At 43.1% G+C, this 25359-nt stretch overlaps 1 protein-coding gene across 5 annotated transcripts in view; it reads right to left on the bottom strand.

Moving 5' to 3' along the window:
• DNAJC10 (DnaJ heat shock protein family (Hsp40) member C10) overlaps window positions 1-615 on the bottom strand; it is a 334589-nt gene extending 333974 nt beyond the window's left edge. For 4 of the 5 annotated variants that reach the window (XR_003857398.1, XM_029605933.1, XM_029605931.1 and 1 more), the window contains exon 1: window positions 208-502. The gene's annotated coding sequence lies outside the window, so the exon portion shown is untranslated. The other variant, XM_029605932.1, reaches the window with a different exon arrangement.
• Window positions 616-25359: the final 24744 nt, after the last annotated feature.

Here is a 25359-nt window from a genome sequence, read left to right as displayed (position 1 = left end):
TTGTGTCAGGTCTCATCTTGCGCCTCACTCCCCCCTCCCCATACTGGGCCGATTTAGACTCTTTAAGTCATCCCAACACAGTCTGTTACATCCCAAAACGCTTCAGCCTTTCGTCGCTAAACGAGAGGAAAGATAAAACAGCGACGAAGCCACCTCTCCATCTTCCACCTGTCTTCTGCCACACCCCCGCTAGTTTACGGCACTCACCACAAAGTCGCCTCAGGGGCCAAAGCTGGAGGAAGTAAAACTGTCCCGAGTTGATCGCCTTCCCCTCACCTCCGACCGCAAGTCTTTCACTCTCCACAGGCAGAGAGCGGGAAGTGAGCGGTGCTCGCTGCCGGGTGGTGGGAGAGGGAATGAAAGTGGCGTCGGGGACTCTTCCTCGCGTCAGCTGCGACCACCCGGGACTCACTAGCGCCCGCGAGGCACAAAAATGGGGTCCGCCGCTGAAACATATATTTTGTTTTTAAGAGGAAAGCACCCCAAGCGTCCCCCAACACCCACTCACCGCCGGGGTACCGCCTCCAGCACCTCCCAGGCCAGCGGAAGGAGGCGGGCACTCCGCAAGGACGCACCACGCCCCTTAGCGGAGAGCTCCGCTCTACCACTGGGCGGCTGGAGGGAGAAGGCGCGTTCAGAGAGCGCGACCAATCCGCAGCCTGCCTAGTAGGGACCTATCCTGTCATACCGGATGACGTGGCCCTCCGCCGCGCCGCATCCGCTTCGTTCCCCGGGGGGGGGGGGCGTGGTAAACTCTACAGTATGATGAGAGTGGGAAGGGCCTTGGGTGGGGTTCGAGAGTCTCTGAGATCTGGGGCTTTGGGAACCTTGGGCGTGAGAGATTAGGGTAGAGAGGCCTTGGGAGTCTTTGGATTGGTGCCGTCAAATGATGATAGCAATAGGCCTTCAGACTTTGGAAGTGGGAAATAGTTTAGCAGTGTAGTCGCAGTGCTACAAGTTAGGAATTCCACACGTGTGGAGAGGGAGATAAAGAGCGGAATGGAGATGGTGCGGTTTCAGCACAGACATCTATGAAAAGAAGATTTTCAAGCCTGCTTTAAACAGGCGAGCGTAAAAATAAGTTGATTGCAATCCAAAGATCAGCCCTACTTGTAGACTTTAGTTAGTAGAGGCATTTATCTTTAATTCCGTCAGAGACAATTTTTCTTTCGTAATAAACCCTCGTTTTGTATCGAAATTTATTCAAACTCATCAGTCCGTTGTCGTGTTGTGGAAAGAGGATCTATGCAGTCTTACAAGCTAATGTACAATTTTGGCTAGTTCTTATGTTCAATAAATGGTGCAACAAACTGCAAAGAATCCAATTTTCCTCAGAAAGGTGGTGGCTGATACGTTCACATTTGATTCAACTTGTACAAATGACTGGTTTGCAAACAAATGGGACATTATCAATATTACATTTATTCCCTGTACCTACCGGATCAGTCCAGACAGTGGGTTGAGCCTCCTGTCCAGCAGATGGAGACAGAGAAAAATTGAAAGGGTATCCTATATCAGGACAGAGCCTACCCTGCCTCCCTCCAGTATTTCTCTGTCTCCAGCAGATTCAGACAGTAGAACCCGCGGTTCCCTAGTTTTCTCTCTTTCTACTCCTTCAGGATTCCTTTCTCTTCTTCTTCCCACTGGGTTGATTCTGTATCAAGCAAGTATTGTTATTTCCAATTTAATACAAAAAAAAAAAAGGTAAAGTTTTAAAGTGAGACTTGTTTGTCTCCTTGCTCTTACTAGGTCCCAGGGGGGACTTGTCCCCTTGATTATTCAGCCTGGGACCGACTTTCCCGGTGACCTAGAGCCTGGCTATAGGGGTGATACTGGTGGTCCAGTCACTCCCCCCTTTTCTCTGCTTAGTCTGCACCCATCTGGGTCCCATTGCAAGGAGGTGTTTTACTCTCCTCTGCTTCCTGTAGTTCTACAGCTCAAAAAAAAACCAAGATTCAATTCTTTCAAGCAGACTCACAGGCAATCGGCAGCGTATTAATCTCAGCTTCTGGGGAAGGAGCGAAGCAGGGTTCGTTCCCTTGCTTCAGCTAGTGGTCAGCCAGGCACTGCCGTTTTTCCTTGCGGCACCAGCGTGGTCACCCCCCCCCCCCCCCCCCATGGAGTCATGTCGCATTCGTCTGCCTGTCTTGCCTGCAGGGAGCCTGCCTCGCAGCTCTCCTGCGATGGGCTTTGTTCTGCATATCTCCCCGGAGGGGAGGGACCCTCCGGGGCAGTAAATAATTCTCCGGCTCGGGGCCAGGCCATGAGACGCGATCCTAGGCTGGCTCCTGTGCGAAAATCCGTGGGAACGGTGGCCATTTTGTCGGCGGAGCTGCCTGCTAATACAATCCCTGTAGAGCCGATTTTTAACTCCTCGCCACCCAATCTCAGTCCTGCGGGTTCTCCGGGCCCGACTTTTGATCTCCCCCCCCCCCTCCACTGCGATCCACAGTCACCAAGCGTACCACCATTCCCATGGTGGGGTCCTCTGATTTGAAGGATCGGAAGCTGGAGCTCCACCTCAAGAGGATCTTCGAAGTTCTGGCTCTTGGAGTCCAGGCGACAGTCTGTAGCAGTCTCATGCAGCAGGCAAGCCTCAGGTGGTTTCAGCAATTACTCAGCACCCAGGACCTCCTGTCTGCAGAGATGGAACAGGCAGAATGACTGGAAGGCCTGATTGCGTATGGGGCTGATGCCCTTTACGATCTCCGGGTGCAAGCCAGAGCCATGGTTTCCGCGGTATCTGCCAGACGCCTTCCCTGGCTGAGGAATTGGGCTGCGGACTCTTCTTCGAAAGCACAGTTGGGCACTCTCCCCTTCAAGGGTAAGTTGCTTTTTGGTGAGGACCTGGAACAGCTTATTAAATCCTTGGGTGACAACAAGGTGCATAAGCTGCCGGAGGACCGCCCCAAATAGTCCAGGTCATTTGTTCCGTCACGCTCGCGCTTCCGGGGCCAGCGCAGAGACTCCAGGCCCCGGGGTACTTTTCAGCGAAATACCTCCACTAGGGGTCAGCATGGTCCCAGTCCTTTCGAGGCCGGCGACCCTTCCATGACACCACCCACCAAGGGCCCGCTTCCAGGCCCTCGCAATGAGATGAGGCCGGTCCATCCCTCCGTTCCAGACTTAGGTGGTCGGCTGTCCCTATTTTTCGAGGAATGGGCCAAGATAACTTAGGATCAGTGGGTCCTTGAGGTGATCGAAAGAGGTTATGCTTTAGAATTTGCTTGGGATCTTCCAGACCTTTATTTAACCTCTCCTGTGGACTGCGGAAGCATCCAGCAGTGTGCCAGACGCTCGACAGACTTCTTTCCCTCAGTGCCATAGTCCCAGTTCCCCCACACGAGCAGGGATCCGGCCAGTACTCTATCTACTTCGTTGTCCCCAAAAAGGATGGATCCTTCCAGCCAATCCTGGATCTCAAGAGGGTCAATAGGGCCCTCAAGGTTCCCCACTTTCACATGGAGACCTTGAGGGCGGTCATAGCGGCAGTTCGCATGGGCGAATACCTTGCTTCTCTGGATCTCACGGAGGCCTACCTTCACATCCCGATCTGGCAAGAACACCAAAGGTTCCTTTGTTTCCACATTCTGGACAGACACTATCAGTTTCGGGCGCTCCAGTTCGGTCTAGCCACCGCGCCCCGCACGTTCACCAAAGTGATGGTGGTGGTGGCAGCCTTCCTCCAGCAGGAGGGAGTCCTGGTCCATCCGTACCTGGATGACTGGCTGGTCCGAGCGAAGTCAGAGGAACTGTGCGTGACAGCGGTCAACAGAGTTCTATCAGTTCTCTCTTCCCTCGGCTGGATTGTCAACTTCTCCAAGAGCTGCTTTACGCCCTCCCACATTCTAGAATTCCTGGGAGCCCGATTCGACACCCGCATGGGCAAAGTGCTGTTACCCGAGGCTCAGGCGCTCAAGCTCATGGACCAAGTGCAACATCTGATGTCTCTCTCGGTTCCCACGGCCTGGGACTATCTCCAGGTACTGGGCTCTATGGCTTCAACTATAGACTTGGTTCCTTGGGCTTTTGCGCATATGCATCCTTTACAGAAAGCCTTGCTGTCCCGCTGGAAGCCAGTCTCGGAGGAGTTTCAAACACCCCTGTCGCTCTCCAATGCTACCATCGCCGACATACAGTGGTGGCTTTCTCCTGTCCACCTCTTGAAGGGGATGCCCTTGGAAACTCCTCGGTGGATCATTGTGACAACGGATGCCAGCATCTCCGGCTGGGGAGCAGTGTGTCAAGCTCAATCTATGCTGGGCTGCTGGTCACTAGTGCAATCCCACTGGCACATCAATCGTCTGGAGGCCCGGGCGGTTCGTCTGGCGCTCAAGGTCTTTCTGCCCCTGATTCGTCGCAAGGCGGTGCGAGTCCTCTCCGACAGTGCCACCACGGTAGCATATATCAATTGGCAGGGTCACCTGGATCGGCTGGCAGCCTCCCATATAGCGGGGAAGGAGAATGTTCAAGCCGACTTTCTCAGCTGACAGCATCTCTAGACCCTGGAGAGTGGGAGTTGTCCGACGGGGCAATGGATCTGATTGTGCACAGGTGGGGGGTCCCTCATCTAGATCTGATGGCCACTCTGAGCAACACGAAGGCTTCCAGATTCTTCAGTCGCCCAAGGGAGCACTGCTCTGAAGGGGTGGATGCCCTGGTTTTTCCTTAGCCCCTCGACGTTCTCCTCTACGTGTTCCCACCTTGGCCTCTGGTGGGAAAGGTTCTTAGAAGGATAGAACTCCAAAGGGGACCTGTCATTCTCGTAGCACCTGAGTGGCCTCGGTGGCCGTGGTTCGTGGAGCTGGTGAACCTTGCGACGGACGGTCCTCTCCGGCTCGGGCACCTCCCAAATCTGCTCCGGCAAGGTCCAGTATTTTTCGATCAGGCGGATCGCTTTTGTCTAGCGGCCTGGCTTTTGAGTGGCGGCGTCTGAGGAGGAAGGGCTACAAAGAAGAGGTTATTTCTATGCTGTTTCTGTCCCGTAAGCCTTCCACTTCTCTCACATACGTCCGAGTCTGGAGAGTTTTCGAGTCGTCTGTGCCGAGTCTGGAGTGTCAGCACTTAAGCCTCTGGTATCCCATGTTCTCTCTTTCTTACAGACTGGCCTTTCCAAGGGTTTGTCTATTTTTTGAGAGTACAGGTTTCGGCACTCAGGTCTCTTCTGGGTACTATCGATGGTTATGCTGTGAGGGCTCACCCGGATGTTGTCCGATTCCTCAAAGGGGCCAAGCATTTGAATCTGCCTGTCCGGGCTACTTGTCCTTCTTGGAGTCTCAACTCGGTGCTTCAGGTCTTTTGTGAGGCGCCCTTTGAGCCCCTCCGACGGGCTACGCTTAAAGATCTAACCCTTAAGACGGTTTTCCTCGTTTCTATCTGTTCTGCCAGGAGGGTGTCCGAGCTCCAGGCACTGTCTTGTAGGGAGCCTTTTCTTCGCTTTTCTGTTTCAGGTGTCTCCCTCAAGACGGTCCCATCTTTTTTGCCGAAGGTTGTGTCTTCCTTTCACGTCAATCAGTCGGTGAAACTTCCTGCTTTTTCTGCTGAGGAAGTTGCGAGCACCTTGACGTAAAAAGAGTACTGCTGCAATATTTACAGGTTACGAACGACTTTTGAGTTTCTGATTATCTCTTTGTCCTATGAAGTGGTCAAAACAAGGCTTTTAAAGCTACGATTGCTCGCTGGCTAAAGGAGGCGATTGCGTCGGTATATATCTGTCGGGGCCGGCTGGTCCTGGAGGGCTTAAAAGCTCATTCTTTGCGTTCACAGGCTACTTCTTGGGTGGAAAGTCAGTCGGTCTGTCCGCAAGAAATCTGCAGAGCTGCTACTTGGACATTTCTGCATACATTTGCTCGTCATTATCGCCTTGATGTCCAGGCGCCAGTATTGGGCTCCTTCGGTAGGCAGGTGCTTCGAGCGGGACTGTCTCGGTCCCACCCTGTTTAGAGAAGCTTTGGTACATTCCACTGTCTGGACTGATCCAGGTACGTACAGGGAAAGGAAAATTGGTTCTTACCTGCTAATTTTCGTTCCTGTAGTACCACATATTAGTCCAGACTCCCTCCCTTGATACGTCTGCTCATGATTTGTCTGCTCAAATGTTTTCTTTCACAGAATCTGGAACTGGTTTCTGCCTACTTGAATTTCAAGGCACCGGAGGTACTCATTATACTATCTCCCAGGTAAGAGCGTCTACTTACCTGTTGAAACTTAGGTTCCATTTGATTGTTAAAGTTGTGTTACTTGCTTGATCTTACTCTGGTTCATTTTTAAATTGGGGTTCTGCTTTGATAATGTTTATACTGAAGGGATGCAGGGTAGGCTCTATCCTGATACAGGATACCCTTTCAGTTTTTCTCTGTCTCCATCTGCTAGACAGGAGGCACAACCCACTGTCTGGACTGATCCATGATACTACAGGAACGAAAATTAGCAGGTAAGAACCAATTTTCCTATATTCACAGGGAATATAGCACAAATGAATGCCATGAAATATGATTTCCCTTCCTAAATTATATTGAAAAGGAAAATGTGTAAAATATTTCCTGGAATACCAAGTCTCACTCAAGGCAAGCTGATAAAGAGTATGAGAGATAAGAATGTAGGCAAGCTTACTGGAAATTGAGCAGGCATTCTCCAGGGAACATGAGAAAGGAAGAAGAGAATAATGAGGATATAGTAACATAGTAATGTCGACAGATAAAGACCAAATGGTCCATCTAGTCTGCCTAGCAAGTTGGTTGTAACTACTGCTCCATGCAGGTTTCCCCCATGCTTTTTGATAAGGGTAGTAACTGCTGCTCTGTGAAGGTTACCCCCATGCCTTCCAATAAGGGTAATCACCAAAGCTGGTGGAAGCACTAGGCATTCTAGGCGACCACCTAGAGCACCAGAAGTTCAAGGGTGGTGGCTTAGTGATCCCACTGGTAGCGATCAGCTGGGCACATTGATAATGAGCCTGTGCTGCAGGGCTGGACGGAGGTTGAGTCAAACTTATTGGATGCAAGAGAGAGGCAATGGGGGGCACTCTGTGAGCTCTACCAAGGGTGCCTGAGACCCTTACACCGGCCCTAGTAGTCACTGCTGCTCCATGCAGGTTACCCCCCCCCCCCCCATTTCTTCCATTAAGGGTAGTCACTGCCACTGCAGGCAGGAGGGATAATGGTTTGTTATGCATAAATGGTGTGAAAATTGCCTTGGAAGACCAGGATTGGAATTGACATCTCCAGCTAGGAGCAGGAAAATAAAGAGAAGCCAAACAAAGTTGTGACAACAGTGAGGAGAATGTGATACTGATGATAGTGAAGGTAGTTGGATGAGAGGAAAAAAATTGAAAGCTGAAGAACTGTAAACAGACGAGAAGATAGAATACCTAGTGACGTGAAGATGATAGAAAATTGGGACAATGGACTTGATGTTCATAGCAGTTTGCAGTAGGGAATAAGCTTAGGAACATAAGATATGCCATACTGGGTCAGAATGATGGTCCATCAAGCCCAGTATCCTGTCTCCATTGTAGAATATGGAGGCAATGAATACGCATCAGGCAGCTTTCATGGCAGGCAGGGAAAAGGGACCTGAGCACACCTCAGAGTCCTCCTTTATTGTACATTCATACAAAGGCAGATGATGTGTCATTACATGATTGGCTACTTTCCACATAGCAACAGACGTATCACCACACTATTGGCTTGGCTCAGGGGGGGTGTATGGATCATTTCATTGGCTGCTGAAATCTATACCTCCTGACTTTGTCCTGCCTCTGACTAGGGAACACCCAGCCCCTCCCCCAGGAATTCAGGGCCAAGCACAAGCCAGAGAAATACATGATAGTCAGGTATCCTTTCCTAGGCAGAGAGGCTTAAGCACAAGTGATGCTTTTATTCAGCGCAAAGGTCAGGGAGAAGGGAAGATAGTGTTTAAACCCTGATGAAATGGCTTGCTGGCAAGCGCATATTTCCCACATCCATCAGTGGCCAATCCAAGTCACAAGTACCTGGGAAGTACCTAAATATTAGATAGATCCTAAACTACTAATGCTGGCAACAAGCACTGGCTATTCCCTATTGATTAATAGCAATTTATGGACGTCTTCTCCCAGAACATATCCAAGCCTTTTTTAAACCCAGCTACACTAATTGTCTTAATCACATCCTCTGGCAACGAATTTCAGAGTTTAATTGTGCATTGAGTGTAAAATAATTTTCTCCGATTTGTTTTAAATGTGCTACTTGCTAACTTCATGGAGATCCCCCTAGTACTTATATTATCTGAAAGAGTAAATAACCATGTCACATTTACTCGTTCAAGTCTTTTCATGATTTTGTAGACCTCTGTCATATTTCCCCTCAGCCATCTCTTCAAGTTGAACAACCCTAACCTCTTAGCCTTTCCTCATAAGGAAGAATTAGTATCAGTAAGAGAAAATGTGGGGAAGCCATAAAGACCAGTAAACGTCTGCTATCAGCAAGGTAGCAGAAATGTAAGCTCAAATAAGTCATGGTGACTTCTCAAATTAACCACTGAGGAAGCTTGGAGAAATTTGCAGATAACCTGCAATCACTCCATTACCTAGTGGCTCCTGCAAAGAATATAAGATGGCAGCCACCCTGGCCAGGGTAGGAAGTGGTGATCTCTGGAGTTGACCATCCAGACAGCTGTTTTGGTTCCTGGTGGACAAGGGCTGGATTGAATAGTACTACAAGCCCAGCCGATCATTGTGCTCCCAGGATCTAGCTGACAGCAGAAGGTGTTAGAATCCAGCTGCCTTCTCAGATTCCTCGGCAGTGGATGTTCGTGTGGCAGGGAGCCACCATTGGGCATTTTGATGTGTGTGACTCTAGGACCCGGTGAAGAGATGCTTAGGGCGTGTGTATGCATCAGTGTGCACGATTCGGCACACATGGGGCGAGTCGGATATCCACTGCGATGATGTCACACGCTGAAGACTTCTTAGCCTGCCTGGCCTTGGATTTTTTGCCTCAGCAAGAAGGTCTCGTGGTTTCTGCTGCTCCTGGTTCAAGTCTTCAGTCTTGCCCAAATCCTCCAGTTAGTTCCTGCCTTTGGCTCCTGCCTGGTGCCGTCTTCTTTTCCTTCAGCTTTGCTTCAGTCTTCACATGTGGCTCCGCTGCAGTTTTAAGCTCTGCTTCAGTCCTCAGCCTTATTTCAAGCCATAAGCCATGTCTTTGCTTAGCTTCAGCCACAAGCCTATTCTTTATATAGATTTTTGGATTCAGTCATAGTCTGGCCCATGCCAAGACTCGCTCACCCGCCGTTGGTGTAAGTCTCAGGACTGTACCTACAAGGCTGTATAACGGCAAAAATGGGCTCACGCATATGCAGTTCTCTACAGTTTGCTGAGGCCATGAGCTTGGTGAACGCGTCCTTGTGACGGGCCATCGCTGCCTTGATCACCCAGATACAGGAGCAAAATACAGAATTGATTGTTCTCCTGCACCAGTTCATGCAGTAGGCCCAGTAGTAACTTGATCAAGTAAAAGACTCATTGCGGACCTTGTCACAGCGTTTAGATGTAATACAAGTTCAATGTCCAGCTTCAGTCTCAGTTCTAGTTCTGACAAATCCTGCACCAGCATCTATATGGACTGGTGAGTCCATGATTTAACTACCACTGCTTCCAAGATATGGAGGTGATCTTAAAGCATGCAGAGGATTTCTTAATGTGTGCAAGATGCAATTTGATTAATAACTGGCTCATTTTTTTCTCCAGTCGTGTCAAGATCATGTATGTACTCTCCCCGTTGGACAGTCCAGCTCTTGCTTGGGCCTCTTCCTTGTGGGAAAAAGATGATTTGCGTCTCAGGAATTTGGACAATTTCATTCAGCAATTTTGTTTTATCTTTGATCAACCTGGGCGTGTCACGTCACTGCCACAGTGCTCCTTTATTTTTATTTTTTGAAATTTACTGTTTATTCAACTTTTTCAATATTCACAAAAGTAAACATTATACAGTGCGTAGATGTGAACAACATATATCAAAGAAATACATTTTGTTCAATAATATCACAAATTAGTCCCTTCTCTACTATTCCAAGCAATCCTTGGGAGGGAGTTTAATAAGCAGTTATTAAAGAAAGAATCAATTTTAAATTTAACAGGAATGTCGCATGCATGTAGACAAATTTTTCTCTGCTACAGGATTAAAGGGTTAACTGGTTCCAGAAATTTTTGCAAATGATTAGGGTCAAGAAAAATATATTTTGCATTTAAGTGTTTTACAACACATTTCGAGGGATACCTAAGATTAAAACTAGCCCATCTGGCCACCGCTTCAGGCCTTAACAATAGGAACTTCTTTTGTCTTTCCTGTGTTATACGTGAGATGTCAGGGTAAACCCAGATTTTATTCCATAGAAACGCTCTAAGCGATTTCTCATAAATCTTTTCATAATCATTTCCCTGTCTGATGCAAACATGCAAGATAGAAATAATGTCATCCTCTTTTGAATCTGTGTCCACTGAAAGTTCCAATATTTGAGTCAAATTCAATTTTTGCTCTCCAAATTCAAAAATCTGCTATTTGAATCAATTGTTATTTTAGCCAAACCGAATATAACATTTTCAAGACCTTTTATTGCGTGCCATAATGAATCCATTGTTATAGTCTTTGGCTTCTCCATAGGAACAAATGTATCCAAAAACGTTTTCTGGGCCAGCTGCTCCCCTCCAATAGTGTTCCCTCTCACCACCTCCTCAATAGCCCGTCTCTCCTTCTCACTGCTCCCGGGTAAGTCACTCATTTTAATAACATTCAAAGAAATAGCTTCAGAAGAAAAGCTCAATCCATGAGGACTTACCCCTGCAGGGTCGGCTTCTGTTGGTTTCGGAGGTGGGGTTACCGGAGCGCCGGCACTCAACGTGATCTCTTCGGCCAGCAAGCCTGGTGTCTACCCTACGTCAGGACTAGCAGCGGCCTCCTCCACCGGCTTTTCTTTTGCTACAGTGGTAGCGAAGAATGTCTTGATCCTCGTCTGGCCATCCTCTGATACCGGCAATGATGTGGCAGTCAATTTCCTAAGTTTGGACTTTCTTTTCGAGTGCGGCATGGTAAAAAGAAATTTTTTCAAGAATGTGAGGAGAGACCGACTTCGCCATCTTGGTCTTCCCACAGTGCTCCTTTATATTCCTCAGGGCAGTCGTTCTGTTGGTAAATATGTGATTAGAATTCTGTACCTTAGCTTCCAAACTTGGTTGGGGCAAAAATAGCCAAACCGCTATTTTTTTTGGCAGGGATTATCTGAGAGAATAAAAGATGAACATACAGCCCGGGACCTTCCACCATCCCTCAAAGCATTCATTGCTTTTGCTATTTATATTGATATGAGATTCCAGAAACAAGCTCATAAAGAGCTCATGGTTCCCAGACCTCAAAATCTTTCGCAACTCATCCTAGAACCAGGGAAGGTGGCTGCCTTCGAAGAACCCATGCAATTGGGTAATACCCAACTTTCGCTTGATGAGAAACAAAGGCGAAGATTACAGAATCTTTGTCTCTACTGTGCCGCACAAGATCATTTTGTTCATCATTGCCCCATGAGACCGGACAACTTTATAAAGAGAAGTCTCATTAGGAAGACAGCCTTGTACCATCTTGCTTCCTCTCCGTTACTAACAGTTCTGGTGTGTCTTACCTACAGAAAACACTCAGTTCAGACTGAAGCTTTAGTAGATTCTGGAGCCGGGGGCAACTTTATTCAAGAATCACTGATACATCAGTGTGGTTGCCATACTACCGGCTTAACCACCCCCTGTGTCATGTCATTCATCTACGGAGAGCCCCTACAGCTTCCCTGTCCATCACGATGCAGATTGGGTTGCACCAAGAGAACATTCAGTTCTATGTACTATCTAAAGCATCCAGCCCTCTTGTACTTTATTTATTTATTTTATTTTATTTTAAAACTCTTCTATACCGTCGTTAAGTTGGAGAACCATCACAACGGTTTACATATAGGCACGATAACAACTATGAGTGGTATAGGTTACAACTTGAAAATGTGCCATCATAGTTCGGTAACAATAAAGTGCAATAAGCTATATGTTTAAGTAATCTAATCAGTTTGGTATGACAATTTATCAACAGTACAAAATTAACATTACTGTGAGTTTGTTCGGTGCGTCCATCTTAATCAATCAATTGTTTTTCTCTTTCACTTTGTCTTTATCGAAAGCTTGTTTATAGAGCCAGGTTTTCAGGTTAGCTTTAAAGATTTTCAGATTTCTCTGGAGCCTTAATTCGAGAGGCATGGTGTTCCATAGTACGGGGCCAGCCAGTGACAGTGCTCTTTCCCTAATGAGTGAGCCGGGCTGATTTGACTGAGGGGACAGTAAGTAGAGCCTTATTCGCAGATCTTAGGTTTCTGTGAGGGATATGTACGCGCAGTGCTGTGTTAAGCCAGTCGGCTTTTTCCTCATGTATTAGCTTATGAATTATACATAGAACTTTGTATTGTATTCTTTGTTCAATTGGGAGCCAATGTAGTTCAGCAAGTGTTCCAGTTATGTGGTCCCTTCTTTTTTTGCCAGTTAAAATTCTTGCAGCGGAGTTTTGTAGTATTTGCAGCGGCCTAAGTGTAGATTGTGGTAGCCCTAGTAATAGTGCATTACAATAGTATGTGCTTGCGAATATCAGTGCCTGTAGGATTGGGCGGAAGTTGTTTAGTGTTGAGGGGTTTCAGTCTTCTAAGAGTCATTAGTTTACCGTATCCTTCTTTTATTTTTTGTGAGATGTGCTGTTTCATGCATAGCTCAGGGTCCACTATAACCCCAAGATTCCGTACTTTTCGTGCTAGTTCCACATCTTGCCTATTTTTAATTTTGATTGTAGTTTGTGTTGGGTGAGTGTTTTTTCGCTCGAGGTGTAAGAATTCAGTTTTGTAAATGTTTATTACTAATTCCATCTTATTTAGGAGCTGTTTGATTATTTCAAGGTACATGTTAGCTAGTTGCATTGTTTCCTCGATGGAGTTTACTATGGGTAACAGTAGTTGAATATCGTCTGCATATAAGTAATGTGTGATTCCTAGTCCTGCTAGAAGGTGACAGATTGGCAGTAGGTAAATGTTGAAGAGTGTTGCTGACAGGGCTGATCCCTGTGGGACACCTGTTGTTAGTTTAATTTTGTCTGAAAGTGTGTTTTTGATTTGTGCTTGGAAGTATCTGTTGTTTAGATATGATTCAAACCAGTTTAATGTTTTGTTAATGAGTCCAATTTCTTTCAGTCGAGTGATTAGTATTTTGTGATTTACAGTGTCAAAGGCTGCGGAGAGATCTAATAGTACCAGAATGTAATGTGTTCCTGTATCAAAGCCTCAGGATGGTATCAGATAGGGCTAGTAGTAAAGTCTCTGTACTATAATGTTTGCGGAATCCATGTTGGGCTGGGTATACTTGGACTACCCTGGCTGAGTCTTCATCAACCATCTATTGACTAGAATTCCTTACAGATTGACCAATGAGATCCATCCTGCCGATAATATTGTATCATTTCTCCTTTGTCTCCGGCCTCTTCACTTCAAACCACCTCGTCTGAAGTGCCTATTTTGCTGCTTCAGTGTACATCCTGTTCCTATATGAATTCTCAAGTGTGTGGTCCTCCTGCCAAAGAACCTTTGTCCATCGATCAGGACCAGTCTCAGTCCTTGTCCAAGCCAGGGTGCTGACTGTGGATTATGGATACCAATGAGTATTGTTTAATTTGTTATCTTGCTTTCATCAGACTATCAGAAAATGATATATCGCTCTTATATTCTTCCTTGTGTCTGAATTAAAAGGAATTATCTATAAACAATTCAATAAAGTTTTTGGAAAAAAAAAAGGTTTGAAAGAAGGGGGGGTATGGTACTATTTGTTATTATCTTGGGTGTGATGGTCTGTGGGATATTATCATTGTAATGTTTCTGCTTTGTAAATGTTTAAAATCATTCTGAGGCTTTGTTTGACTTTTTTTTTCCCTGCTTTTAGATGATAGTTAATGTATTCATGTACTTGGAAACACTGCCTTTATGAATACTCCTAATACTTCAGAAAGAAAAAAAAAAGGTGTTTTCTTTATTTTTGATCATTTAAAAATATACTTTTAGTTTATGTAAGACTGAATCTAAAGTAGCCCCAGCCTCAGGAATTCACTCATTGTTGCAGAGAAAAGAAAAAAACACTGAAGAAGAAAAAGTGTTTTATTCTGGCCAGAAGTACTTCAGATTAAGAAAGTTACAATGCACCCATTTGAAATTATTTTCTTATACTAGTAACAATAGCTTTAAGTACTTTAATATGAACTGCTTGATATATTTTTGAAGGACATTGTTTTTCTTCTCTTCAAAGAAGAATTGAGTGAGCTCTCTTTTGGGAAGAGTTTTGGTTGTTTGAATAAAAGGTTACTACTGTAAGTTATTTGAAGGTGAAAGTATGTGTAACAGATGGAGTGAATGGTGGCATGTATATTCAATCCTAAAGTACTCTTTAGTTAAAATTATGACATATCCTAATGATACCAGATATATCATACCCCTATTTTTCTAAGTGTTTGTAGGTAGAATTAATCATAAAGAAATATTTCCTGGATTGTTTTAAATTTAAAGATTCAGAATTACAAATGATATATAGTATTTATAGTTTCATGTATTCTAGTTACAATGTTTTACTTCAACTGATACATATTTAAGATTTTTGATATCCAAAAACACAAGAATTCTCAAAATGTCTTTTGGTCTGGCAGAGAAAGAAGAGAAAGGATAGGTTAATAATTAATTTAAACATGTAAACAATAGTGGAGGTGGTTAATCATGGTGTAGGTGGTGATAAGGATTGGTGTGGAAGAGATAGGTCAGTTTGAGTCCGGGATATGATTTCAGTGGTCAAGGCTTTGGTCACTATAATAAGTTCTCAGTGTATGCAATGCAATTCATACAAGGCATCCCAGGGTTTATCACACCTGCTCATTTGAAGCACCCCCATGAGCCCCTTTTTACAGAGATACATTTGTGTGAAAATGTTTTTCAGGGTGGGGAAGTTTTTTTTCTGTGGTAAAGGCAAATGCTGTATCTGTAGCTAAGATTTTACTAAGAGAATTTATCCCAAGGTATGGGATTCCAGAATCAATTGGTAGTGATCAGGGGACACATTTTGACAGTGATTTAGTAGTGGGGGGTTTTTTGGGTTTTTTTATTTATTGAATTTTCATTAACAATCAGGCATAAACTTGCCAAATAGCAATTACTAAGCATGATATATAATCATTAACTCATAATCTTCAAAAATATTATCTGTAAGTAATACAAAACCATTATATCATTCATGCTCAGATACAATCTTACAAGAAAATAAGAGAGGATTATTTTGAGCGCTTAATCATAATCAAATTTACATTCAGGTATACGTGCAACAACATCCCCTTAATACCTATTTATTAGTCGGAGTTCCAATACTCTGAAGAAGATTCTCAAGATGTACGTGGTCTGAGAATAAATAATCCTTCCCTTCAAGTTTAACAGCACAATTACAAGGGTACTTTAATAGAAAATAGCCTCCCTTTTCCATAACTATTTTCTTAAGAGTTAAGAATTTTCTCCTTCAGAGCTGGGTATTTCTGACCAAGGCAGGATATACCCAAATTCTCTGCCCGTAAAATGTTTTTAATCTGTTACAGAAGAAAAATCTTAATACATTCTCTTTATCAGTGATGAAAGCAAATTTTACCAGCAAGGTACTCCTATATTTTACTTCAATTTCCTCTTGGGATCTCTGAAGCAAATCTGAAATATTAATTTCATTTTCTTGAGGAACATTTTGTTCTTCTTTACTTCTTTTTTCCTCAAGCTGAGTAGGATCTTGTTCTTGCTCCTTCTTTTTCCCTATATAAAATGCTCTTTCAATCACAGGCATACCTTGTTCAGGGACCTTTAAGATCTGTGTTATATATGATTTAAATAAATCTACAGGGTTAATTTGCTTGATAATTGGAAAATTGATTACTCTTAAATTCGGGGCCCGTATAGAATTTTCAAATTTTTTATGAAACCCCTCCTCAGCTTTAACCTGACAACTTTGAATTTTTTCAATCTTTGTAATACGTTCTTCTATATTACAGATTTGCTTCTGCTGGTTTTCTATTTTTACTGAATTACTTATTTGCTTCCATCACTGCCTCTGTCAAGTTCGTAATCGAAGTATCTATCTTAGCAATATTTATTTATTTTATTTATTTATTTTAAGTTTTTCTATACCGGCATTCGCAATAGATATCGCATCATGTCGGTTTACAATTAACAAGTAGATAGGTAACAAAAAAAGGTAAGAAACATTTATCTTAATAATAATAATAATAATAATAATAATCGTTGTAGTAATAATAATAATAATAATAAAACATTAAACAAGAGAAGGTTAAGGTATGCAGTTACAATAAAACAAGTTAATAAAACAATAAGTTAATAAGTTAATAAGTTAATAAGGTATGCAGTTACAATAAAACAAGTTAATAAAACAAGTTACAATAAAACAATATAATTCCATAAGGTTTCAAGTGTAATATTTGATGGCTTCATTTTCACAGATGTTAAGACTTTAGGTTTAGAACTTATAACAGTTTCTTTTTGCTTTACCAAACTCAAGATTTCTACTTTAGGTGTGCTTTCTTCTTTAGGAAAGAAAGATGAGCTAACAGAATCCTCAGATCCAGATATCTCTGAGGGAATTTCCCTATTAAGCTCATCTAACATTAAGGCTTTCTCCATTCTCTGTTCCGGAACTTTTGAGACTTCTTCAGATACACCTGGCTCTTCTGCTGGGAGAATCCCAGTTATGCCAGGAGGTGGAGGTGTTACCGGTGCTCCTGGACTCAATGAGATCTCTTCGACCAAGTGAGGTGCAGTCCGCTCTACGTGCACTTCCACAGCGGTCTCCTCTACAGGGGTAATCTGAGGGGACTCCAACCACTCAGTCACGCTCCTCTGGCTCATCTCAGTAACTACAACACCCGAGGAAGGTTTTAATTTTGCCTTCCTCTTGGTATGAGGCATTGTTTAAAGGAGATATTCCAATGAACACAAAAATTGAGGAGGCAAATCACAGCGGCATTGCACAAAACTTAATAATAATATAATCCTCTCTAATGGGGGTTTTCAGAGGAGAAAGAGAAGAAATAAAGCCTACCTGAGGCGCAGTGGACAATAACAGTTGCTTAGATCCGAATTCAGTTTAGAAAACAAATAAATAAAATTTCTTCAAATATGTCCACTCGATTCCATTCGAAGCCAGGCAAAGCCGTGCGCCCCTTTGGAGCGCGCGGCTTCAGTGCTGCGCCTGCGGTGACTGTGTACCACAGTCGGGCCGTTTTTAAGCTCTCCTTCCGGTCCCTCCAACAGGAAATGAAAAACAGCTGAGCCCCGTCGGCGCGGGAATCGCTCCTATCCCCGGAAAGGCTGTGCTGCTAGGTATGTCCTCCTCCTCTTTCACCCCAAGTGAAAGACTGCAGTCGGGCCGGTTTTAAGCTCTCCTTCCGGTCCCTCCAACAGTTCCTAAATTTAGTTTCCTAGAAAGTGAGTAGCAACATAGCTACTCAGCTCTAGTAAACTTCCAAAAAGCAAATTTAGGAGCTTGACTCCAAAAGTTAGGTATCTAGACCCTTTGAAAATTGACCTTTTATTTACCTGGCTTTGAAAGTTGTCCTCCTCATGCAGACAATGCTGGGCTCTACATTAGGAGTAAGCAGCCAGGAACAGGACCTTGGTGTTATTGTGGACAATACACTGAAACCTTCAGAGGGCAGCAGATGTCAATAGAAAAGGAAATAGAATGCTAGCAATTCTTTGGAAAAGAAAACAAAACCTTGAATATCATAAATCTTCTGTCTGGATCCATAGTGTGACCACATTTTGAGAATTGCGAGCCCTATCTCAAAAACAATTTTGGAAAAACTGAAAAAAGGTAGAGGGAAGGGCAACAACAATGATAAAGGGGACGGAACAGCTCCCCTATAAAGACATGCTTAACAGGTTCCAGCTCTTTAGCTCAGAGAGGTGATGTACAGCGTACGGAGTGGAGGAATAGCTTAGAGGTTAGAGCAGCAGGCCTTAAAACAGCATTCAAATCCCAGTGCTGCTCCTTGTGACCTTGGGCAAGGCACTTTATCCTCCATTGCCTCAGGTTCAAACTTAGATTAGGAGCCCTCTGGGGACAAGAAAATACCCACAGTACCTGAATATAAACTTTTTTGAAGTGCTGAAAAGCTGAATACAAATCAAATAAATAAAAATAACAGAAGTTACAAAATCATGAACAAGTGGAACAACTTAATAGGGAATGGTTGTTGAGACATTCAGATTGTTCTAGGACTGGGGGGACACTAACTGAAAGCAAATTTAAAAGTGTTTTCAGTCAAAATTATGTGGTCAGAGCCAGTAGTATAGCTAGGTTTAAAAAGAATTTGGACCCATTTCTGGAAGACCAGCTCATAATAATTATTAGCCAGCCAGATAAACTTGGGGATTGTCACCTCTTACTTCGGGAAGACAGTAGCATGGAATATATCTCCCATTATGATCTGCCAGGTACTTCCAAATAACTCAAATTTGGTCACAGTTGGAAACAATATGCTGGACTCCATGGAGCATTAGTCTGACCTGGCATGGCATTTCTTATGTTCTCAATTTCATGCTCTACCAGAATTGTCCAGAAGGTGGCACCCAAATTCTGTACTTAGAGACGTAGAGCAGCAGCAGTTACACAAACTGCACTTTACTAATTCAGGTCTGACAGCTCTATTGCTTGTGAAAAACCACGGTCAAGGAGACAAATGTGGCAAATGGTAGACTTAGCTCATTTACAAGGAAAGAGGCAAATGTATAATGAATACAATTCATGACTTACAAAGAGAGATATGTTTACATCTTGTGGATATGAACAAAAGGTTGACAGGTCACAGCATATACAAGCAAATGGAACACCACTGAAAATTATTTAGATTTTAATTTGAAGGATGGTTACTGTCCATCCTGACTTCTGTGTTTTATTTGTAAAGGATAAGTAAAGGAGGGAGAGGTACTGTTTGTCAGAACGGAAAGACAGCACATTTTTGAATTGTACTGAGGACTAAAGAATGTGCTTGAACCAGTTTTTATCTTAAATGCCTTTACCCATTTAAGCTTGAAAGACTGAGATGTTGGACTAAACTAACGTATTTCAGAAAAAGAAATATCTGTGACCTTTAAATCTAAAATACCTTTTCTATTTCATTTTCACCTATATCTGAGTTAAATATAACCTTGAAAGCACAGGTGTTCAAAAATATAGCAAAAGTGAAAACCAAGAGGTCAATATTCCAAACCATTTAGATGGATATCTCCCACATTATCCATGTAAATGGCAAAATTAGCAATATTCAGCCCCTTATCCGGCTAAAATCTAGTCGGATAAAAAAGGCGTTCTGTGGGCCTTTCAGGGACGAATGAAGTTTTCTGGCTATCTTTTGTTATCTCAGTGTTAATCTCTCTTTTGCCTTCTCTTCATTCCAAGTTGCATTTTATCCCTGTTTTATTGTAACTGCTACCTTATTCTTCTATCACATGTTAATGTTTTTAAGTTATTAAGTATTTATTCTGTTGTCACACCTTGTTATTTGTAAACCGGCATGATGCGACTCCCATCGCGAATGCCGGTATATAAGAAATTTAAATAAATAAATAAATAAATCTTAGCCAGTTTTTCAGGGTTCTTACTTCTAGTGCTGGAAGAGTAAACTGTGTATCGTTTATGCTTCCAGCGAAGCTTATGACAGAAGCTGCGCTGGTGCATGCCAAGAGCAGGTAAGTTCTTATCCCAGTCCTGGCAGGGGTTTTTAGGGTTCTAGGGGATGGGGGAAAGTCCATGAGGTGGGTGTGTGGGGGGGGGGGGGGGGGGGGGTGTAGGACGTAGATCATTCAGAGGTGGGGTTAGGAGGGCCCGGCAGCACTATTTATAATAATGAGAGACCTGGGGAAGGGGAGAGCCACCTTTAGGCCCCGGAACACTTTACTAAAATTTGAAAGGGAATTAGGGGGTGGGGGTGCCTGGCCCAACAGGGCATCTATTCAAGTTTGTAGGAAAAGACAAAAATCGGACTGTAGACTCTTTTTACTTCATCTTTTTTTTTGTTTAAAGCACTACTTAACCAGATCTTTTGAAGATATTCGGTTAACTAGGATGTCATCCGGCCACACAAGGCAGATAACTACAAAATCTATCTGGCTATATTCACACATAGCCGACTAGGTTATTCAGTTATCCATCTACATGTAGCCGGATAACTCTGGACAATTATATTCAGCAGGATGTCCTGTTATTGGCACCTATAGCACTCACAGTTGGTAAAGGATTTATACTTCTCCCAGAGAAAAGAGAGATACAAAGTCAACCCTGCCACTCAGGACCCCCCACCAGAAAAAAAACCTAAGCCCTGGGCAAAGTGACTTATGAGCGAGCTAGTACGAGTGGATCCAGCTACCCCAGAACGGGGGTTACATCATTATTCAAAGAGGTTTATCTGGATAACTTCTGAGTTGTCTGGATAAAGACTGAGATTTGAATATCTTGGCCTCTTATCCAGATAAATTTTATCTGGCTAAGGGGGTCATTTTCAAAAGTGATCGCACGCGAAACAGGATGATCACTAAATGGGGGCGGAGTCGGGGTGGAGTCAGCCCTGGAAGAGGAGCAGTCGGGGCGGCACCGGGGCCGACGCTGCGCAGACATCACTGGTGGCAAAATGTAAGGACCCTTATCGCCGTCAGTTTCGCGCCGAATAACTACACCTTTTATGGTACGAATACACCTTTTATTCGGTGCGAATACACCTTTTATGGTGTAGTTATTCGGTGCGAAAGCCAGCAGCCAGCTCACCGCAGTGGTGCGATGGCTGCCGGTTTTCGCAGGCCCGCCCCCCTGCTCCCCCCCCCCCCGCCCCCCATTACCACTGGATTTTCTAAGATCTGCGACCTTAGAAAATCCAGCTCTAAGTTATTAACCAGATAAAATGTATCTGGATGCACTGGAGGCATTTCAGGGGCGTTCTAGGGGTGGAGTTCATTTAGTTGAATAAATTATCTGGCTAACTTCAATATTCAGAGTTAGCCAAAGTAATTCGGTTATGTCTGGATATCCCTAACAACAGGGTTAAAATTATTCTGGAACATGTTTCCAGATAAACTTACCTTAACCAGCTATATTCAAATAATATAGCCGGTTAAGTAGTGATCCAATATTTTTTTAAAAAATAAGCCTGCCAACTCGACACTCTACCCCCATCCCAGTGAAATAAATGTTGGCCATTGTGCCTAATCCTTCCCCTTTCCTTACAACTCCCCAAAATATTCCAAAATGTAGTAGGTCTCTAGGTCTAGAAAGCATCCCTCCCAACAAATTTGCTAAATAGAACTTGAATATAGACCCCCTCCTGAAGCCTTCCTATCCCTTTCCCCCATATGCCCAACCTGAACCCTCCTGCCAAACCCAGTAAGTACACCATAAATGCCTTACTACCTCATAAGAACATAAGAAATTGCCATGCTGGGTCAGACCAAGGGTCCATCAAGCCCAGCATCCTGTTTCCAACAGAGGCCAAACAGGCCACAAGAACCTGACAATTACCCAAACACTAAGAAGATCCCATGCTACTGATGCAATTAATAGCAGTGGCTACCTCCAGGAGCTCAGTAGATGTATCCAGCTCATGGTGCATCCAGCGTCACTTTGACAGCAGTGCTGGTAGTGTAAGCCCACTAGTTTTTTTTTAAAGTTTGGATCACTACTTCAGCAGCTATATTATTTGAATTTAGCCAGTTAAGATAAAGTATCCGGAAACCTGTCCCCGATTACTTTGAAACCTAGCCAATGATATTCAAACATAGCTTGTTACATTTAAAAGTTAACTGGTAGATATACCCAGATAACTTTATTTGAGGATATTCAACAAGACGTTTATCCCACTGAATATTCCTGATAACTTATCTGCCTAATTTTAGCAAGATAAGTTATCAATTTTCTGGGTTTTTTTTAAATATTGGCCTCTAAGTTGTTTACATTTGTGTAAACCTTTGTGGAAAATGTCCATTTTTGCAAATCATGTCATCATAGAATTGAAACATGGGGACAGAGCAAGATGGCAGACATATTCTAGAGTGCAACCTGTAAATATTTTTTTAAAGAGTTCCTGCTTTATTTTGCCGCAGTAGTGAAAAGGTTGGGCAAGACCCAAGTTCTCCCTGTTGATCCTGAGTTGGTGCTGATTCCTAGACCTGTTAACTCTTTTGTGCTGAGGGGAGCAGAGATGCCACTTACTTCTGATGTGGAGCCATTGGGAAAGCTCCCTGGTCATGGAGATTTCATTCAGTCTAGAGGAAAAGAGTATAACTGGGAACTTGACTGCCCGAGTGCAGAGTAGAGAGACACTGAAGCAGTTGCGTGATGATGACATCATTGATTTTACAGGATCAGATGGAGTGCTTACTGGAGCAATAGCTGCTGGCTCTACAAGATCAGACTGTCTACAAGACAGAGTTTTCTTGATGCCTTGGGCAGAGTCATTGTTTCTGGAGCCCTGATGCAGATCCAGCCTCTTACAGCTGGGCAATGGAAGAGTCAGTGCAATGAAACTTTTCTATGCTTAGATGAGGTATTTTCTCTGGACAAAAAAAACATAAAAGCATAAGAAGTTGCCATACTGGCTCAGATTGTGGGTTCATCAAGCCCAGCATCCTGTTTCCAATAGTGACCAATCCGGTTACATGCAAATACCCAAATATTACATAAATCCATGCTACTGATGCCAGTAATAGCAGTGGATGCTCCCTAAGTCAACTTGATTAATAGCAGTTTATGGACTTCTCCAGGAAATTATTCAAATCTTTTTATAACACAGCTCTGTATTCCAGAGTTTAATTGTGCATTGACTGAAAAATAATTTTCTCTGATTTGTTATAATTGTTATTTGCTAACTTCATGGAGTGCCCCATAGTCCTTGTATTATCTTAAAGAGTAAATAACCGATTCATATTTACTCATACTAGTCCTTTCATGATTTTATAGACCTCTATCATATCCCTCTCAGCCATCTCTTCTCCAAGCTGAACAGCCCTAACCTCTTTAGCCTTTCCTCATAGGGGAGCTGTTCCATCCCCTTTATTATTTTGGTCACCCTTCTTGTAATTTGTTCAGTGCATCTATATATTTTTTGAGATGTGGCAACCAGAACTGAATACAGTACTCAAGGTGCGGTCTCACCATGGAGTGATGCAGAGGCATTATGACATCCACCGTTTTATTCACCATTCCCTTCCTAATAATTCCTAACATTCTGTTTGCTTTTTTGACCGCTGCAGCACACTTAGTCGATAATTTCAATGTATTATCCACTATGATGCCTATGTTTTTTTCCTGGGTGGTAGCTCCTAATATGAAACCTAACATCATGTTTCAGGGGTTATTTTTCCCTATATGCATCACCTTATACTTGTCCATATTAAATTACTTCTGTATGTGGATGTTCAATCTTCCAGTCCCACAAGCTCCTCCTGCAATTTATCACAATCCACATGTGATTCAACTACTCTGAAAAATGTTGTCATCTGCAAATTTGATAACCTCACTGGTCATATCCCTTTCAAGATTATTTATATATATATTGGAAAAACACCGATCCAAGTACAGATCCCTGAGTCATTCCACTGTTTATCTTTGTCCACTAAGAAAACTGACCATTTAATCCTATTCATTGTTTCCTGTCTTTTAACCAGTTTGCAATCCATGAAAGGACATCTCCTCTTATCCCATGACTTTTTAGTTTTCTTAGAAGCCTCTCATGAGGGACTTTGTCAAACGCCTTCTGAAAATCCAGACTTCCCTTAGGTAAATCCATGCTGGCAGTGTCCCATTAAACCATGTCTATCTATATGTTCTGACATTTTGTTCTTTAGAATAGTTTCCACTATTTTTCCCTGCACTGATGTCAGGCTCACCGTTGTTAAATAGAAAAATGTGAAGTATGTTTTTTTTGGCCTGCTCAACTTTTTCTTTTTCTTAGTGATAAAGTAGTTCTGGATTCCAGCCCAATGGTTGTTCCCAGTCATATTTCATTATCTATGGGATAAATGTTATATCTATTTATCACTGCCTCCTTAGCTGGATTTTATGGTGCCTTGTTGGTTCATTTGTCATGTTAATTAATTTGTCGCTGACTGTTTTTCAATCTTGTCTTCTTAGTTTATCCAACTCTTGGACCCCTAAATATAGTAGATTGTAGTGATAGGTTAGTGAAGGAAATTTATAGGATATTCAACAATTGTTTTCTTCTTTCTTTGTGTTATGTCTACTTTTTCCCTTAAACCTCTTATTTTTCTTAATAAAATGTAAAAAGTAAACAAAAAAAATAATTGAAATGTATAATCACCTTTCCCCATTCTCTATGAGAAGGGGCATTGATGAACTATAATGCCCTACTAATGAGAGCAGTCATACAGTGTTGAATAAGTCATAGCAACATGACTAGATCTGTAACCAAAACAAATCTCTTTGCTTGAAATGAAAATTAGCAAAACGTTTTTCTACTCACAAGATATAGTTGCAATGGAGAAGGTACAGGGAAGGGGAACCAAAATGTTAAAGGGAATGGAACAGCTCTCCTATGAGGAAAGGCTGAAGAGGATAGGGTTGTCAGCTTGGAGAAGTGACGGCTGAGGGGGAATATGATAGAGGTCTTTAAGATCATGAGAGGTCTTGAACGAGTAGATGTGAATCGGTTATTTACACTTTCAGATAATAGAATGACCAGGGGGCATTCCATGAAGTTAGCAAGTAGCACATTTAAGACTAATCGGAGAAAATTCTTTTTCACTCAATGCACAATTAAGCTCTGGAATTTGTTGCCAGAGGATGTGGTTAGTGAAGCTGGTGTAGCTGGATTCAAAAAGGTTTGGATAAGTTCTTGGGGAAGTCCATTAACTACTATTAATCAAGTTTATTTAGGGAATAGTCACTGCTATTAATTGCATCAGTAGCCTTGGATCTTCTTGGTGTTTGGGTACTTGCCAGGTCCTTGTGGCCTGGTTTGGCCTCTGTTGGGAACAAGATGCTGGGCTTGGTGGACCCTTGGTCTGACTCAGCATGGCAATTTCTTATGTTCATTGTCCACTCCACTTAAAGATATACTCATAAGCACCTCTTAATCCAAATACATATCTGCCTTCTTCAGCTCTCAAATAAAAATGAAATATATATTTCTCAGTTTTCTATAGATATGATTTTGACACATTTAGGAAAGCTAGCTGCAGCTAATCCACTTCTTTTTTTTTAAGTTTTTAATTTCTTTGGTT

Source organism: Rhinatrema bivittatum, chromosome 6 (genome assembly GCF_901001135.1).
Source record: "Rhinatrema bivittatum chromosome 6, aRhiBiv1.1, whole genome shotgun sequence".
Lineage (NCBI taxonomy): Eukaryota > Metazoa > Chordata > Amphibia > Gymnophiona > Rhinatrematidae > Rhinatrema > Rhinatrema bivittatum.
Note: the sequence above shows the minus strand (reverse complement) of the source record. Positions and strands in the feature narration are given on the sequence as shown.